The following is an 18,792-nucleotide window of genomic DNA, read 5'->3' as shown; positions in this document are numbered from 1 at the left end:
AATGCCACAGTGTTCTGCTGCTACAGAAGGCTTCAGGTTTAGATCATGGAGGAATATCATGGATTAGTCAGCCAGCCCTTAGAAAGTGAGAATTGTGGGCATGCTGACGTTTGTTGCCTTTCCTCAGGCATCCCAGACACAACTTCTCAGGTCTGGATTTACTTTGGCCTTATGATTCTTTTGAGGTCCGACCAGATGAAGCTTGAACTTAGCACCAAAATGGGATTTCTAGGTCTGGTAATGGAACTTCCATCCAAAGTTCTTGTCTGTGTCCCCTGGCCGTCAGCAATGCCGGGGGAGGCCTGCAGTCAGAGAAGCTGCAGCTTGTCTCTGTGTCAGCTACTATCCACCCTACTGAAGAGTCACTGAACACTCATGTAGCTTTACTTTAAAAGAGTCTTCATCTGTGAGAGGGAGCACTAATTCTAGTCCGACTGTATAAAAAGATCGGCATCTGTTGCATGGAACCTCTCACTTCGGCAATGACTATTCTGAAGACTGTCAAACACACCTACTGCAAGATGCATTTTTTTCCCCCATAAATTTTCCAACCATCTGAGGACTGGTCAAATGTGCAAAGATGAAAAGATACCATAAATGCAGCCATCCTCATAAATCTCTCTGGAGATTGTGTTTTTGAAGCACTCAGGGTCATTTTGGGCTCAACACCTGATTTTGTTTCCTACCTGAAAGGCTTTTTATCAGTATAGGGTCTTAGCCACTATCCTGTGTTAAAGCAGTAACTGCATTACATGAACTGTTCTGAGTTCTGAAGTATTTCCCCTTTTAAAGTAAGAACCCTAAAATGTTTAAAAACGAATTAAACATCCCCCTTCTCATTGAGACACTTAGGTGTACTGACTTACCTCTGTATATAGTTCAATGCACAGTCTATTGAAAAACGTTATTCTTATTCTTGACATATTTGCTTTGCAAAAAGATTTATGATATGTACCTAGATAAAGTAGTACATCATTTTGTAGCAGAAAGAATATGATCCTCTGTCAGTCCATCGGAGTCAATCTTTTGTAAACCAGCTTTCAGCAAAGTTATTGTTGTAAGTCTATGTGTTCCAGATTTAAACTATTTTTCACAAATTCCTCTTTCGTAAAGCAATCGACTGTAGCTCTTGCTCTATGTTTAGGATAACAGTTCCACGAAAAAGGGAACCTCTGCTCAAGTCTCAAGTGTCTTCTTCCTTTCAACGCTGACCAATGCTAAAAAAAACTTTTTGAATGATGAAGTTCAAAAAGTTCAATCTTGATCTCATTGGACCAGAGCTTCTTCTTTGTGATGGCAGAGGCCCCCTTCAAGGCTTGTGAAAAAATTCAAATTGGAACTTTTCTAGTGCTCTTTCAACAATGGGATTCTGCTAAACACTCGTCTATAAAGTTCAAACTGCGCAAACTCAAAAGTGCCCAGTTAAAAGTCACTTGAACTATGGATCTCTGCATCTCCTTCAGAGTTACTATGGGACTCTTTTTAAATTTTCGGAGTAATACTCTCCTTACCAATGAGATGTTCAAAAATGTGGATATTGTTTTTGATCATTATCACTTTATCCCTGACTGGTCTGGTGTGTTAATTGAGCTCATGAAAATCTGAATTGATCTTAGCACTAAATTACACCTATGTGGAGTCTTCTGAAAGAAGCCCATTAAGAAGACTTCTGAAAGTAAACAGCCACACTGGATTTTACTTAAGAGTGTCTGAATAAAGGGGGCAGACAATAAAAGCATGCCAAGCTTTTCAGATTTTACAGAAAACCATGTGTCATTTTCCTTCCTCTTCACATTTATGAAGTACCCTTTCTTGGTCTAACACAAAGTGTTGGTCTAAGCTCAATAAAATATGCTTAAAGTATCTGGGATCATGTGCCAAACTGGGAAAAGGTTCAAGGGTTATGCATGATTTTGCAGGCACTGTAGCAATTCATAATTTGACTAATTATGTTACATGAAAAGCAAAAATTTAGTATGACGAACCCGTTTTGTTAAAACTGTATGAAGTCAGCCACTTTCAAATTTACGATGACAAAGACAAAGTGTTGCAGAACCCGGACAAGATAAAACCAGTAACAAGTGTTCAGATCCCACCCAACAATTGAATAATTACATGTGATTTGCTTTTCTTTGTTTGGTGTTTTTCACCTTGTCTTCTAGAGGTATTTAACAGGTTATAAGGGAACCTTTAGACTGAGACCTAGTTGGGTTTTGGTCTGGTTGTGAAAAATCACATCCCCTTTACACCTCTCCACAATCTGAATGCTAGTGTCTGCTACCAACTCTACCACAGGTTGGAGAAACTGGGGTTAATGGCCCTGCCAGCATTTCCAGCGGGTAACTCTTGATCCATTACCGCAAAGTCAACAGTGCTCATAAATCACAGCTCCAATTGTGTTTGCCTAGACTGGCTGTTGCGGTTTTGGCCTTCGAATGAATGCCTCCAACAGCAAAAAGAGCAGTATGAGCATCACAAGGACTTTAGAGAAGTAGCACCAAAGCCTGAGCTGTCAGCTTGCAAAGAGTGAGAGGTCATTTATTTCCTTTCAGAATCCTTGTCGACTTCCCCTGCCGCCCTGTGCGGCTCGATAAATCTTCCCTTGCACTAGCCTCCTTCGTATAAGTCAGACTTACTTCATACAGACAGTTTTAGCTTATTAATCTGCCGCCTTCATGGCGTCTTTGGTATGGCTTATTCAGTTTTATCTTAAAAAGCATAAATTGCTCTTGGACTGTGTATAAAGAAATTGTGGTGGTGACAGAATTGCAAGCTGGGCACAACCTGATGTCAAATCCTCAGCGACTAGTCTGAAATTTGTTCTATAAAATTGTGCTTTAGTGGAGTTTTTACAAGTCAATTAAGATGCATGTGCGTATGTGTGTTCTTTAGGCCTCCTGTCAAATCCCACAGTTTCTGTGGCGCCCCATATGGCTTGACCACAACACCACCCTGATGCGTGAGACTGCTGAATGCATAAGAACTGGTGTATTTGTGGTATCAGCCCATCTGTGTTTTGTGTGTGGGCAAGCAACTAACCAGACCAAAAGTGGATGAACTTCCTTTTTTTCCCCCCTTTTCTTCATTATGCTCAAAGGGTTGTGTGTTGATTTCTTGCAGGAATGAGGGAGTGGGTGAAAGGTGCTTGAATGAAAAGTCAATTTCCTGAGTCTTTTTTCCTGTCATTTTTGTGGGGGATGTATGTGGTGTTGGCTTGAGTGAATAAATGGTGGTAGTACTGTGAAAATCTCTGTCCATTCATCACATCAGTCCCTTATGTAATTGCTTCTGGAGTTTTTAAGGCGTAAAACGTCCAATTGAACATACTTTTTCTTTGCATTCTGGGTGCTTTTGAACTTATTTTTCACAAGTGGGTGACTAGAAACAAACTCACAGGCCTATAAATATACATCTACAGTATATGAACGTCATTTGTGTCAGAAACTTGTACAGTAAAGACCTAACACAGGAAACTGGAAACCTGGAAGACACCCACCTGTATGACTCATACTTCAAATCTTAAAAAAAGATTCCTTGACAAAGTGATAAACATGCAAACTTGTGGTTGCTGCTAAGGATGATACAGTATATAACCGGGAGCAAAAGAACATTTTGTCTTTGAAGTTGGTCTGTTAGAAGAAGGACAAAGAAAAGAATCAGCGAACTCATTAGGGAGATATTACCAAGGATAACATTGTGATGGTAAGGTGACTGGGTCAGAGAAGTTCCAACCCTGCAGCTCTCATCACGTCTTCCCAGTCAGGAGGAATCTGAATGATCCAAGGAAGGAACAGTGGCGAACCACTTACAGTGCTGAAATAATCTGGAAGTGACGGCTAGCCTGTGTCATACAATCCAGTCGTAGAGCTGCTGCAGCTCAGATTGCTGATATTTATAATAAAGAGATGCCAGAATACACAGCACAGAGCCTAAGAAGATGTTCCAGTTTCAGCTGTTTTATATGCTATTACATGGAAGAATATATTTCCATACCCATGTGCATTAACCAAGACATACATAGTCACTATCTGCTAAATAGTCTAACACCTCCTGACTCCATTTTTATAAAGGTAAATACTACTTCTTAAGTTCCTTCAGCTATGTTCAATAATCCCACCGGCAACAATTGTTGCCAGACATTTTTCCTAACTCAAGAACCTCTAAAAGAACTGTTTTGACTTTTAGCAACTAATTGAAGTTTTTAAGTCAAATTAATAGAGTGTCTACTCTAAGCAATATCAATTTCATGTATCTAGTGTGAAAGGTCACATGACCAGACCTCTTTACTTCCTGCCTGTAACGCTGGAAAAAAAAAAAAAATTGGGATTAAACGGGTTAAGGATAGAAAGCAATTGGTAGCACATAAAATAGAAATGAAGGGGGATTCTGCAAAAGTACAGAAAATTCAGTTTCGCACTTATATCAATTACAGGAATTACAAACGGTCTTCTACCAACGTCTAAGTGCCAGATAAAACAGAACACCTCCTGGGGTGTATTGGAGACCCCGCCTCAACAGATCCCAGCGGTTTTAAAAGCAAAAGGTTATGGCCAAAAATTTCAGCATGTGTTAAAAAAAAGTGGAAAGAAGCAGCCCATTCCTATTTTACAGAATTAGATCTTCAGCAACAGCAGCCAGTTACGATGTGCACTAATATTTTCTTACTGTGTGGACAGCGCATGCTGGCCACACCCATTTGACTAGACATGGTAAGAAGTGATATAAAAGTAATTCTGGTTCACACTGAGAATTTTTAGGGCCCTCAACAGAATTGTGCCCTGAATAGAAATCACATCACCCACATCAAGACTTAAGAGATGTGTCATCCTTTTGTTGACTAACTGCTGTCAGGGAATCAACTTAGTAATCTTTAACAAACAAACAAATCAGCACTCTTCTGCAAATGGTCAATTACTCAACTGGAAATAATAGCAGCCTTTGTCTGAACTACTTCTACTTCTGGATGGTCTTCAGAAAGACTAAAGAAAAATAGTTTAAGACAACTTGTTTAAATAAAGATTTGAGAGATGACTTAAGACTTTTTCTTCAAAGCTGTATGTATGACAGAAAGTTGTGGAAACAGCAATACTCCAAAGGCACAAAGTTCTTACACAGCCAATAGAAAAGGAAGAGCAGGGTGAGCAATCCACTCTCACAAACAATGACTTCTTTTATAATAATGTAAACCAATAACTGGCACAAGCAGAAATTTCTCAGCGTGCTCATCTTTTCCAGATGCTTGCACACTGAAATATCATTACAAAGTGGTCTCAGAGATCAGAGAGAAGGCAAAGCCAGATGAAGATGAGAGATGATGAGGTTGGAGTCAATGAAGAGTAAAGGTAATGTATTACCAGGATTGCAGGGAATGCCATTAAAGAATGGGAAAATGGTACAAAGTGGTGAGTGTTAGAAACCAAACAGAGAAGGTGGGGGGGGGGGGGGAGGCAGGCTTTCTGCGTGCGTAGTTTGGTAGGCTGTGTAATGGAAGTGAAGGAGTGGGGGGCTGCATCAGGTGGCAGAATAATAAGCATCTGACTGCTCCCCTCACACCTCATCCAGCACACGTGGTCCAGCATGCAGGGAATGCACAGTGAGAACGGCTGGCCTAGGGCCCGTGCCGGGGCGTGCCGCCAAACCTCGGTCAGCTTGCCTGCCTACTCCTCTGTATTTTTGGAAACATCTATTATGCAAGCATTTTCGGCTTTAAGATCTCAGCATTTGTGTCTGTTTGAAAGGAGGAGAGAGGAGGGGAGATATGCCGGAGAGTCCAAGTGGCTGTCACGACTCGACGACCACACACTTATTAAAACAGAAGCGCTTGATGTGGATGCGCCAACACTTGCTTCCTCTCAGAAGTTTGCGACTTTAATTCCTGAGTTTCTGATTAAGACAGCATAATTAATGAGTCATCTGCCAGAGGGCTGGTGACGTACTGTCAGAATCCCTCGGAGCATTTGAAAGATAGCAGCGTCTCTGCACTTCAAATGAAACAGTGAGCACAGCTATCCTTGTGCCATCAACCCAAACCCCACCCTTTGCACAATGCGGTTAGCTGCTCAGTGGGGAAGATACAGGCAGCTCTAGTGTGTCTGTGCACATCTGAGTGTGTGTCTAATGGGTTTTGGCGTGTAATTCCAGAGGCTCCCCCTCACTCTCCCCTCACAAGATTTTCCTGCTTCTCAGACAAACTTTTTCTTTTCTTTTCTAACCACTGGATTCTGGACTCAGTCTGTTTCCATATTACAAACCACAACATTCCACAAACATGATGGAATCTTTGTTTTAGAGCAGTAAAGGTTATTTTCCCCCCGTTATTTGACCCAATTTTCCGGATTTGCGCATGTTTATGGAATATTACGTGTGCGGCTGGAAAAGAAATAGGTTCTATGCGATAGAATGAAGAACATGACAAAGTAGATAAGGATATTAGCAAAGGGTGGCCCAGACAAAATTTCCTGGCTGAGACGCATAGTAACAGTAATTTCATCCTTAATGGACAAAATCCGGATTTCAGGTGTTATCCTTCTTTAATCTGTCAATATTTGCTTGTCCTTTCTTCTGCCTGGGCTGAAGTATTTGGTTACGTCTTTAAATTGTTACAGTTTTATTAAATGGAAGGAAACTGAGAAGAGATTTCATTAACATGAGCTATGCAACCTCCAAAGTAATTACAACGCTCACGTCTGGAGTTGCACTGGTGCACATTCAGGGTGATTTTAATCAGAGTACAGTTAATATCATACCACACACCAAGTTGCAGGAGAAAAACATCTTAACTTGTAAAGCCTGCAAAAATACTCATTAGTAAAGGTCGACTAAATCAATACTTTATGCAGACATATCGAAAAAACGGAGACGATTAAAGATCATCTGGTTAAAATTTCCTAATTTATACACACATTAGTGTGTCTGTATTTCCGCAGCAGACACACCTTTCACCCTCATTAGGATGATGATTCAGAAGCAAGTGCAAGTTATTTGCATTTTAAACGTGAAAATAACTATCTTCCAGAACCTCTGGAGGGAAGTCCCTATCTCATCAGCAGCAGACAACGTTCTTTGCATCTTTATTTGGTGTAAATCCAGATTAATGTCTCCAAAGGCTGAAGGTAATTGGTTGTGTGAGAGTAACACTTAACATCCTCCATTCACACAGGCAAATCAGTTGTGGCACACTGCCAACTACCTCTGTGAAATAAATATCAGCTTATGTGTAAATGACATCCAAATGAAAATGTAGCAATATTAAACTTAATAAAAAAAAAAAAATCTCACATGAACCGATATTGGATTTTTGAGACTAGAGTTTTGTTTTAAAGGGGCTGTATTGTGTATTTTGTACATCTTGGATTAGCTATTAGCTTCAGTCTCTGGGACTGACAAATGCTCATGATTTTCAGTAATGTAAATGAAGGCCTCTCCTACAGATGTTTTCTTTATGATCTATGTTAATGGGGTATCATAACACTACAACTGACTGAAGTTCAATGTAATTATGCATAAACACTCAAGCACTCAAATTGACCTTGCTTTAGAATAGACATACAGTCAAATTTGTACTTTACAGAGGAAATGTTGCACTAAAGTAATGCTGTGGAAAAATATATTCAAATAAATAAACAATGTCCGCTTTTTATGATTTTTTCTATTTGGAAAAAAAGCACTTTTAGTTCATCTTCGTAAGAACACCATATTATCCCACCGGTCACAATTGTGACCGATCATAAAACATACTTTTTCATATATTTTCCCACAATTTTTTAAAGTATTTCCCCTTCACTAGTTCAAAGGGCTAAAAATGATATCTGATTTTAATATTTTCATGTTGGGGAAAAATTTGGGACTAAATGGGTTAAGCAGTTAATGAGTGTTCCTAAAATTGGGATGGTATTTGTTGTAATTTGGGACGGTGTGAGTAAAAGTGAGTTGAATCAAAAAAAGTAAAGGATTGCATATAATCTATGTCCTATCTAAGTAAAGGCTAGTTATTTTTAAATAAATAAAATCTTTCTGACATTTATTTGTAAAATCTTCTGAAAGTTTAGTGAATTTCTCGATACGAACGATACGATCACATAAAATGACGATCTAAAGGCACAGTGTTAATTTAAAGCTCTTATCATTGCCAGCAATAGAGTTGCAGTGGATGGACCCCCCACACGTAAAAGAGAACTAAAAGGAATGAAATATGGCTACCTCGTCTTCAGGCTCACACAACAAGGAAATAATAAATCAGTCGTTTTAACTCTCCTTCAAATTGCTGAAGAGAACTCAACCATCAAATAACAACGAAGATGGTAAAACTCTATTCTACATTTCTAGATTTGATATTGAGTTATGCCAGAAAAAAAGTAAACTGTTTTTGATTTTAACTACTGTGTTTAATATAGTGGATTTTTTTATCTGAAGGTGATACAATATTATTGGAACGCTTGATCTGCCTGTTTAATATTACCTTTTCAGCTCTACATGCGTCAGCATACACCTTAAAGAGCTCTGGCTTTATGTACAGTAGTAAGAACATGGCGTTTATCTATTATCTAATGCAAACATTTTTACAGTTTCATGATCGTTCAGTAATTTCTGTAAGCACACTTTAACAGTCTCCCATTGATGATTGCTGCTGCAGAAGTGCATCATGGAGGAAGCTTTTCATTTATGAAAGGAACTGCATGTTTTGCTTCATAACTTCCAGGAAGCCAGAGTTGGAAAGTGATGTGTGGGGCCACTGCTGCATAGGTGAAAGTCCAGAGATGAGACTGGGCTTGCACAGTTACAGCCCAAGTGTCAGTGGCCTCTGGGGACTTAAGCTTCTCTTACTGACCCGTCACCCTGCTGCCCATGAATCACTGAACAAACGCACCAGTGGAAAGCATGCACAGACAGGCAGGACTGTGTGTCCTCGTGCCACTGCATTTCATCCTGACGTATAATGCAGGCACTACAAGACAATCCTTAAGCCATGCACGCTTTATTTGTACAGCGTCACAAAAGTTCAATGATGATTTTCACAGATGGCATATCTGTGGTGCTTCACAGTAGGGTACTGACATTTTGAGTAGTTTGGACATTTTATATTGTTCAACCAAAAACACTGAACAAAATCCTCAAATTATTTGAGTGTAAAACTTGTCCAGTGATTAATAAGTTCCATATAAATTTTTAAAACAAAAGCACCTCAGCAGTGTTTCATTCTTCAATGCTTCACTTTTTCAAAATGGGTTTTATTTAAAAACTTGCACTCCTGCCTGTTTGGGACTGGTGTGTACTCAATGAGAGACATAAGAAGAAAGTTTATTAACATGGATCGTCCCTCCGGGCAACAGTAGTAACCTTTAACCTTGAAGTAAGAGTTTTGCTTGTAAGACAAAGCTTTCTTCGCATTTAACAAGAGCATAGACAGTCGAGTCCCAACATGTGACAGTGACAGGGATTTTCTCTTATACCTTGAGAGGATGGGCTATAATGAATCTACCAATGCCAAATAAAAAAGTTAAATTTAGTAAATTATGATCTTTCTGTGACACTACAAAGCTAACGGTTGTACACAAGAGTCTTTTGTAAATGAATCTTTGGTGTAAGTACAAGAATTACATGAGAGATTAGAAGACTTTGGGTTCTGCGCAACCTCACAGTGCGTGCAACTGCTATGCCATTAAATTGTGCATAAATGTGAAGTATGCAATTGCTTTCATGTATAATTTAACTGTTCGTTCTGTGACTGCATTTTGCTTTAGGAGGTTTTTTTTTCAAAGAGTTGTTTCATGTACCACTATTACCCAGCAGATGAAGCCAAGTGTTTACATCTAAATGTGGGGTAGCAGATTGGTGCATATTTCACCTCAACTTTCTCAGCATACAATCACAAAGGTCAATGTGTTTTAAAGGGATTTGATGTGATCGACACACAGTATTACAGCTTAAATATGTAGAGAAAGGACAATAATTAACAACTTTTAATTTCTTTCATGAATAAAAGTTGCATAAATATGAAGTCCATTGGTATTCATACTCCATTATTAGTTTTACATCCCCCTCCCTCACCTTTTAATGACTTGGCTATTCAGAATGAAGGCTGAGAAAAGTAAGAAAAAAGATGAGATGAAAAGCCAAAAATTGCGTAAAAAGTAACCAGAATAAACTTCCACCAAAACATCTCCATGCTTCTGCTTTTTCCTTTTGTTTTCCTTCCTGCTCGTCTTTAGTCTTTTCTGCTTTCTTCAACTGACATGAACATGAAAGAACATTTTTTTGAGCTTGGCATTAGGCCATGGAAACTCAAATGCAGGTGGGGGTTGGTGCTGGGAGGAAACAAAAACATTTATAGAAGATTTAGGATGAAGTTTGTGGAGCAGGCAAATGACTGGCAGTCATGGCTTAATGCTAGAGGCAACAAAGCTAACACAAAGTATAAGGCCATGAGCTGAGGTTATTTCGAGTTAAGTGCTGTGGGGGCGAACCTGAGAAGTTTTTCTCTACAGCTTAATTCTGGATCTTATAATAAGAAATGGGTGGAAAGGGCACATTAATATCTTTTTTTTCTTCTTTTTTTTTTCATTTCAGTCGACTTGACTTCAGTGCCAAAATCAGTAAGCCACAGTCCAATGGTAAAGAATTCAAGGCAGTTTGTTTGAGTCAGAAGCATTTTCCAAATTCACTCTGCCTGCCTCTCTTTAAATAGCCCAAGGAAATGTCCAAATGACCTAATTACGACTCAGGCTTTCCTAAGTAGACTCTGTCGACGCATGACACCATTTTCAAAAATATACACAGTTGAAAAACAGCAGGATTCTGGTGGATTGCTCTTTTTCTGCTGGGTTTTATTGGTGGGACAGCGAGCTGGATTATGTCAGCTTTTCATGCTTCTTTCTTTAAATCATAACTTTCAAGGCCGTCCCTGTTCAGGGGTAGACCATCAAAGAGTTGTTGGACTTAAACGATCTGCCAGAGACATGCACTGTGGTAGATTTGACCAGACCACTTCATCATTGCGTGTGCAATACTTCACAAGCTCTGTTTCAGTGAATCTCCAAAGAGCACTCAAAGCACTACTGATCTGTGACATTGATTGGCATTTGTACTAAAAAGCTGCATTGCCTGAACAAACACTATTAAAAAGTTCTTACTATTTTGGCATCTAGATACTTTAGTCCTTTGGCAAAAAAAAAAAAAAAAGCATTTGGAAACAATAACAATGAATCGCTTTTGAACAAAAGCCTTATTCACATCAAGTAGAATCAGAGCTGTGCAGTGATTTAGTGGACACAGTGAAGAAGTCTAACTTTATGTTTTTACTTCAATTGTTTGTTGTTCAACAGGCAATATGTTGCACATCCTGTTAAAGCATCCTATTGTTATTGTTAGTACAAGCCATGGCTGTGAAATAAAAATAAAGCTGGTTGCTGGACATAGAAAAACATGTTAATAGGTTTCATTAATCAGTCCCACCATTTCACATTCTTGGTACGAGAACATTTCGTCCACAAAGCAAAGAAAACACAAGCAGGGAAAATGGGCCAGCATAAGAATCAATTATAAATATGGCCAAGACTGGGGGGACTAGACCGTGGGGTTCAGAGCATCTCCAAATGCGCAGCTGTTGTGTGGTTCCCAGTATGCAGTGTTCAGTATCTGCTAAAAGCAGTCCAGAGAAGAACCACACGTGAACCTGAGACAGGGTCATTGAGACACATGAGAGACAAAAGGCCTGGCCCAACAGATGCGTTACTGCAGTTCAAACTGGTGGAGAAATGTCAGTTCTGTTAGAAAGGTGTCATAATACACATGGTATAGCAGTTTATTGGGTCTGATCCGTCCATCCATCCTCTTCCACACCTGATATCAGGTCATGGAGGTAATGAGTCCAGAAGGAAAACTTGAAGCCTGTTCTGATGAGGTTAGCATCAGAGCAGAAACGCAGCACTGTTTTGCCAGCCCTGCTGTTTCTTCACCACAACAGGCCATATCAACAGCAACATTACAATAGACAGGACTTCAATCTATACAACTATCACTAAAAAACAAACAAACAAACAAACAAACAAAAAACATGGATATCTGACTTCCTCTGTTTGAGTCAGAAAGCAGTCCACAATTTTTTTTTAAAATTGAACACTATATAATAGACTTCTGTAATTCTCCTTTCATAATAATACAGTCCGAGAAAAAAAACAGAAATTACAATGGAGAGGATAGAGAGAGAATATGAGTGAGGAAGAGGAGAGGAAGTCAAGCAGAGAGGAGACAGATTCCGAGTCCCAGAGCTCTGAGTTCAGACCGCCAATCTTCCTGCGATCCAGGATGAGATGATACAGTAGCTTTTCTTCACCAGACAGATGTATTTTAACAGGATGCTCCTCAGTTGGAGTATGGAAAATAAATATGGCTCCCTCCTGAGAGTTAAACTCTACTTCTAACATTAACTACATTAGCGTTCCTTGCATTACAATAGACATTTTATCCAGTCTAGCTAAATCTAACCAGGATTCTGGCAAACAGCTTTTCTTATCTGAGCTTGAGGGAGTCTGTGCGGTCTCACTTAAATATTATGGGCTTCAGCATCATTTTCAAATACTTTTGTCATTATTTGACTCTATTTTCAATCCTTTGCGCTCATCCCATTCTCAACATTCTTTCAGCATCCGTGTCGTATGGATGTGAACTGAGGTTTGATGGGGCTGCAGCAGGAGGACTACCTGGTGTGTCGCTGTGTTGAATATGACCAAGGGGTCCGCTGTTGAAAAGGGGCTCTATGCTGCATCTACAGGATCACCTTACACGACCACTTCCTGCTTCCGACCCTGCTCCTCACAGGCAAGCCCTGTATGCCAGTGCCGAAAAAAGCTCACACAGAGGGGTTCAGTGCACCCAGGGGCTGAGTACAGGACCCTATTCATCCTCTTCCTGAACCTCCTCCCAGGTACTTGCTGACCAGTCTCAGGAAAGCGCTATTTTAACGTTTTTACGAGTATTCCTCTGTTGAGGCGCTAAGATAAGCCAACTGGCTGGTCTTCTCTTTTCACCTGACTTCAGGGGACAAAATGTGTCAACTTTTAAATAAAATTTGGTCTAACCCTAACAAGCCAGTGTCTTGTATTGCACAATCCGTCTGCCTGTCTGGGTTACGTACGGTTCGATGAGAAGTGAAAGAGGTGAGTGTGAGGTCAAAGATACGAGACTCCATAGAGAAACAGTTGTAGGAGATGAGCCCTACGGTCCAGCTCAATGCAAAAGTGTGATCTTTAATTTATTTTTTTACATTTTGCCAAGATTTTACAGCAAATTTCAATATATTTTAATGAAAGTGTTAGTGATAGTGAATAAATGTAAAGTGGGGGGATAATTATGAATTATTTTAAAATGTTCTATGTTAAAAACAAGATGGCTCAAAATTAACTTAGACATCTAAATTAATTATTTGTAGTACTCAAGTTTTACTGTAGTAACAGCTGCAATCCTTATATATAGTTTGCAACTTAAAGCATATCCCATATTTGCAAGAGAGCTCAGGCTGTGTCCGTGAAATTAAGTCATGGACTAGGCCATTTTAGCTCATGAATATGTTACCCTTGTCTGGGTAACATTAGTTTCAAGTCTCAAGTCTTTTGCAGCCTCAGATATTTTCTTCCAGGACTGTCCTTTATTTAGTTACACCCTTCACTTCTGACCAGCCTTCCATGCTGATAAAAAACACCCCAACAGCATGATGCTGCCACTGCCATGTTTCACACAGGGGGGTGATAGTAGGGTGTAATGCAGAAACCATCTTCTTGAAGTGCTCTTGGGAGCAAAAATGGGAGAACATGGTGTTACTCTCGTCTTACTGTTGAACTGTTATTTCGCTTTTTTTTTCTTCATGTTTGAATTCCTTTTAAGCTTCTCACAAATGTACATTACCTTGTGTTGGTCTGTCAAATAAAATCTAAATAAAATACACATGTACCATTAAAAAACATGAAAACCTGAAGCGGTAGGAACACTTTGCCAGGCACTGTATCCATGTGTGAGGGGGATGGAAGCAGGTGGAAGCTGGAGTAATGCTGCTATTCCTGGAATGCTCACGGCAGCGGGGGGGAAGGACGGTGGGCTCCACCTGAGTTGGAATATTTTCACAAGAACCCTACGAAGGCCAAGGGAGCAGGGGCATGTAAGATTCTTGGGGAAATGGTAAAGTGGGCAAGTAACTCCAAAGATAAACAAAACTGAGGCATTAATGATGAGTGTCTCACTGTAGTGGATGGTTTTGCTTCCCCCTCTGCCCAATAGGAGAGCCTCAGTGAACTTGATTTCACTACTGTCCTTGTCATCTCACCTTAGCTGCTGGACACTGACTTGTTTTTCTACTTTAAATGCATTAAAACAGCACATGATATATCCATTCCTACCAGGGGGATAGAAAAACATTTAGCTTGCAGACTCCCTGGGCTTCCCCCTCGAGTGTCAGCCCTCAGATGAGGTGTGAGAAGAATAAGGCTCTGTATGGCCGCTGCAAGAAGCCATTCATTGGAGGAGCTGCTCAAACGGCAGAGCGCGCAGGACATACCCATCGTGGCTGAAACAGAACCAGTACTGATCCGTTCCCCCTGCTGTCCTAGTGTCGCACAACATCGGTATTGATCTAATCCGTTCTGAACAAGCGTAGCTCCTGTCAGGCTTCACGTAAAGAGACTGAGCAGGATCACTGCTGGGTTTTAACAGGGTGGACAATCCCACCTCTCATTCAGCCAGAAGGATGTGATGGCTGCAGGATCAAGCTCATTTTCTGAAGAATTGCACGGTTCAACAAAAACATGAAGATGCCCAATTGCCCCCCATGCATCCTGGTGTCAGTACTATCACTGAGAGCAGAGCCGCACGCTGAAAACCTATTGACACGGCCAATAATGGCTGATCGACAAACTCAGTCAACCCAGACTTCTGTCCATTCTCTTGAGCCCCCTCCGTTGCTGAACAGGAGCCCTTATTATTTGTTGGTGACTAACTGGACACTTTGGAACAAACCAGAGTCCCTGGCAGAGCTCATGTTGTTTCCCTCAGAGCGGCTCAGGCTCACTGGAGACCAGTGCTGGAGGCTGGGGGAGAGAAAGTAGCTTCTGTGCATCTGCAATGCCCCCGCCTGTCTGCCTTCTCATACCTGTGTGAGAAGTTGGCAGCTGGGCCAAGCCAAAGATTCACCAAAGTGAGCAGTGTGTATTTAAGACTTTTTTTTTCTTCAAATTAAGTCCTATGAAAAACATACTGGTCAATGACCATTTAATTAAAAAATGTGTTTATGTGAAGCCGACGAAGGTGGCCTTTATGGAAGAACTGCAAGAAAAGAGCTGTTGACAAAATCATATCAAGTCCTGCTTGAAGTTTGCCTCAAACCGTGCAAGAGGCAGAGCAAGTATGTGGAAGGAGGCCCTCTGATCGGAATGTACCAAAATTCCCCATAAAGTGGAAGAAAACGATCATTGCAGATCCCCCTTAATATCTTATCCTCACAGGAAAACATGGTAGTGGTAACATCATGATAAGGGGGGAGGTTCACCTACTAGCAGGAAAACAACCCTACACACACGGCCAGAAGTAGAGTGGAATCAAACTCCAGACCCAAATACAACTATGAATCTTTGGCATAATGAAAAAAAATGTTGTTTACAGAAACTGTCCATCCAATCTGACTGCGATTGATCAATTTTGTATCTGAGAATGTTCAACAATTTCAGTGTTTTCATTTGCAAAGCTGTTAGAGACGTACACAAAAAAGTCTTGCAGCTGTAAGTGCTGTATAAGTGGTTCCACAAAGTATCAATGACTCAATACAAATAAATGCCAAAACTTAATTGTAAAAAACAGTGAAAACCATACAGCATTTTGTTCTTGTTTACATTCAGGAACCGCTGCGTGCTTATCATATAATCCCCCCCTCCCCCCCCAAAAAAAAAATGCACTAAAGGTTGTTTTAAAGTGAAAAAAAAACCTGACAAAGTTCAATGGGTATGAATACTTTTGTGAGATACTATACACACACTTTGCTTAACGTCTTACTATAAATGTTACTTTTTATTATTGTAGAAACTAACAATGTCAAGGTGAAGTGTAAACACTGCAAAGGAAAGTTTAGAAGAGGATACAAACATGAGATAAGATAGCAGCAACTAGAAAATATCATTGTAAATAGATAACTACAGTTAAAACTAGTCCATTAATCACTGTCCGCTGAAACTGTGCAAAGTTTGAACTTTGATATTCAATATCAAAGTTTTATATACCGGTATATAAACTACCAGGCAGTTGAGGAAGCTTCAGAGCCCTTCCTATCGAATTGCGCATAGAGGGACAAAGGAGTAGGATGGATGCTACATAATAGTGTTTTCAATGTGGAGTAACGTCCCCTATCTCATGAATCATACTTTCCTTCTCCTTCATATTTTTACAGCTGTGAACAACTAGATCTGCTCAAATGCTTTAATCCTTGTTGACAGGAGAGGAGGCAAGATATCCAGAAGCTCGGTTTCTCACAGTAACCCAACCAACCAGTGATTCCCTCTTGACCCTAAATACACATCAGTATTCATGTACATGTACTCTACTTTATGTATGTGTGTTACTATGTTAGACTCTGGTATGTGAGGATAAGAAATGGCTTTTTTTTGTCCAGACTTTTGATAAGGCTTTTTTGTTTTAGAACAGACGACAGGAAGCTACAGTGATGCATCAGACTGTCTGAACATTAACATTTGGACAGAATTAAGTGATTCACTGAAGACAAAAATACTGTCTGGACCAGAAGTGATAATGACTAAGTTTATCTTTTCTGTGTTTATAAAGCTTATTTAAACCATTAAAACCACACATCACAACTTTAGTCTGTTTTACAACCTAGAATCAATAACTCAAATGAAATGACTACTGTGTTGCATCACTTCTGGCTACTTTTTCTTATTGGCTTACAAGACTCATCAGATGGAAACATTTCCACTCGCACAAACCAAATCTAGGATAGCACACTATAATTTATGTGTCAAACTGTATGCCTGAAATGTGCTAGTGTTGCACCCTGAACAGCTCTGATGAATAAACCATTTGGTCAGACTACCGGGATCGGAAGCCCTGTCACAGTCCATTAAAAAGGCTGAGGCAGAGCAAGGCATTAGCGTCTGGGTACCTGCTCCGATGTTGGTGTCCTGAAGCTGTCCTGATAAAGCTCCACTAGCAAATCTGTTGTTGTGGGCTTTGAACTGGCCTCTGCTCTCTGTTTTTCTGTCCCCGTCTCTGTCTGTCATCCCCAGTATCGCGTGCCCAACCATTTGTGTTGGCACAACCTCTGTCTCTGTTCAACGAAAGCCATTAATCTTGGGCAGTCTAGACTTCAGAGACCACTGGTCACTAAAACACGTCTGTCTGCTCAAACGCTTAGTCAGAAGTCGAAACAATGAGTTAGCAAATATTTACAAATATTTGAATCGATAGATATGAAATAAAAACTAAATTCAGTGTGATTGAAAATGATAAAAAAACAGGATCATTAATTTTAAGACATTTTCCATTTTTATTGTGACATTCATCCCCAACCAAATCCTTAGAAAATAAGCATAGAGAGAAAAAAGCGGTTGCACACAAACTTGAGCTACACCTCTTTTGAAGGACATTTGTATATAGCTATAGATTTCAGTATCCATATATTACCTATAATAGTAGGCATCTGTAAGAGTGTCACATCTCTAACAATGGCCTCCTCTACTTTGCAAAAGTTGTGGAGATCCATCAGTCTGTGATGTCTGGACTCAGGTTAATAACTTTAAACGCTTTCCTGTGATGTCAGTTTTATTGATCTGAACGGACACATAATTGTTATTGTGATGTTGAAGCATCCAATCTGTTCATTTTCAGCTGTCTGCTTGACACCCGAAGGTTTTGGGATAAAACTCGTTGATATCCAAAACTGTTTATATATCTGGAGCCCAGAAATCATGCCAACTTTCAATGTGGCTATGGTTTTCTTTTCCTGATGTCCAATTCTGCTTTTGTGCTAGACATACCTTTGTGGCCCACTAGCTTAAGTTTGGTTGGAGGAATATTAGCTAAGCCTGCATGTTTTCTTTGAATTGTAATGCCTGTTTTGCAAATCAACTCCTTAGTCCAGACTTAAGGAGAATACAGGAAGCTGTCGTCATAAGAACTTTCTGGAAATTCCTGCAGCTCCATCAGTGTTGCTGTTGCCCCTTTTTCTGGCCTCCATAAGACGTTTACATCTGTTTGTCAATTTTGGAGAAACACTTAGTTTTTCTAATGTCACTGTAGTAACATATTTTCTTCACTTTGAAATGCCTGTCTTCAGTGTCCGATGTCATAGCAATAAGATGTAATAAGTGACCCTTCTACTAACTGGCAATTTTTTGTACAGTGGTATCTTTTTGACCTTTTGTAACCTGTCTGCAAACTGACTTTAGCCAAAAGAGGCATTTTCTATGCACAGAGGTGAATTTAATCATGCCTCAATTCATTTACTGTAGCTGATGCCAAATGTGAAGTCAAGAAGACTCTAGTCGGTTCTATTCCACAACTTGTATGTCAAAGTAAGTATAAAAAGTTGTTTGTTGACTTATTATGGTTTAATTGTTTTGTAACACAAAACACATTGAGGGTTAACCACACCTTTTTATTTTTTCTGTAAAAAGCAGAAAATTTTTTATAGTAGAAATCATACATTTCTTTAGCTTTTATAGAAAGAAACAGTCAGCACTTATATAGTTAAAACTGTGTCTCTTGAAACAGTTCTAAGACAGATTAAAACTAAACATAACC

At 39.8% G+C, this 18,792-nt stretch overlaps 1 protein-coding gene and 1 long non-coding RNA gene across 4 annotated transcripts in view; one reads left to right on the top strand and one right to left on the bottom strand.

Annotated features, from left to right (window-relative positions):
• Positions 1 to 18,792, bottom strand: part of znf469 (zinc finger protein 469) — a 238,014-nt gene that overhangs the window by 13,432 nt on the left and 205,790 nt on the right. The window lies entirely within an intron of this gene.
• The window catches only part of LOC103466104 (uncharacterized), a 67,305-nt gene that overhangs the window by 26,929 nt on the left and 21,584 nt on the right, over positions 1 to 18,792 (top strand). Inside the window, exon 3 of one of the 2 annotated variants that reach the window (XR_014087888.1) lies at positions 12,642 to 15,261. The exons of the other annotated variant lie outside the window; for it this stretch is intronic. This is a non-coding gene — a long non-coding RNA (uncharacterized LOC103466104). Of the gene's footprint in view, positions 1 to 12,641; positions 15,262 to 18,792 lie in introns of those variants that run through there. 2 annotated transcript variants of the gene reach the window in all.

This window comes from Poecilia reticulata, chromosome 6 (assembly GCF_904066995.2).
Source record: "Poecilia reticulata chromosome 6, P_reticulata-male-v2, whole genome shotgun sequence".
Lineage (NCBI taxonomy): Eukaryota > Metazoa > Chordata > Actinopteri > Cyprinodontiformes > Poeciliidae > Poecilia > Poecilia reticulata.
The sequence above is the reverse complement of the archived record's forward strand: the minus strand, read 5'-3'. Positions and strand labels throughout refer to the sequence as shown.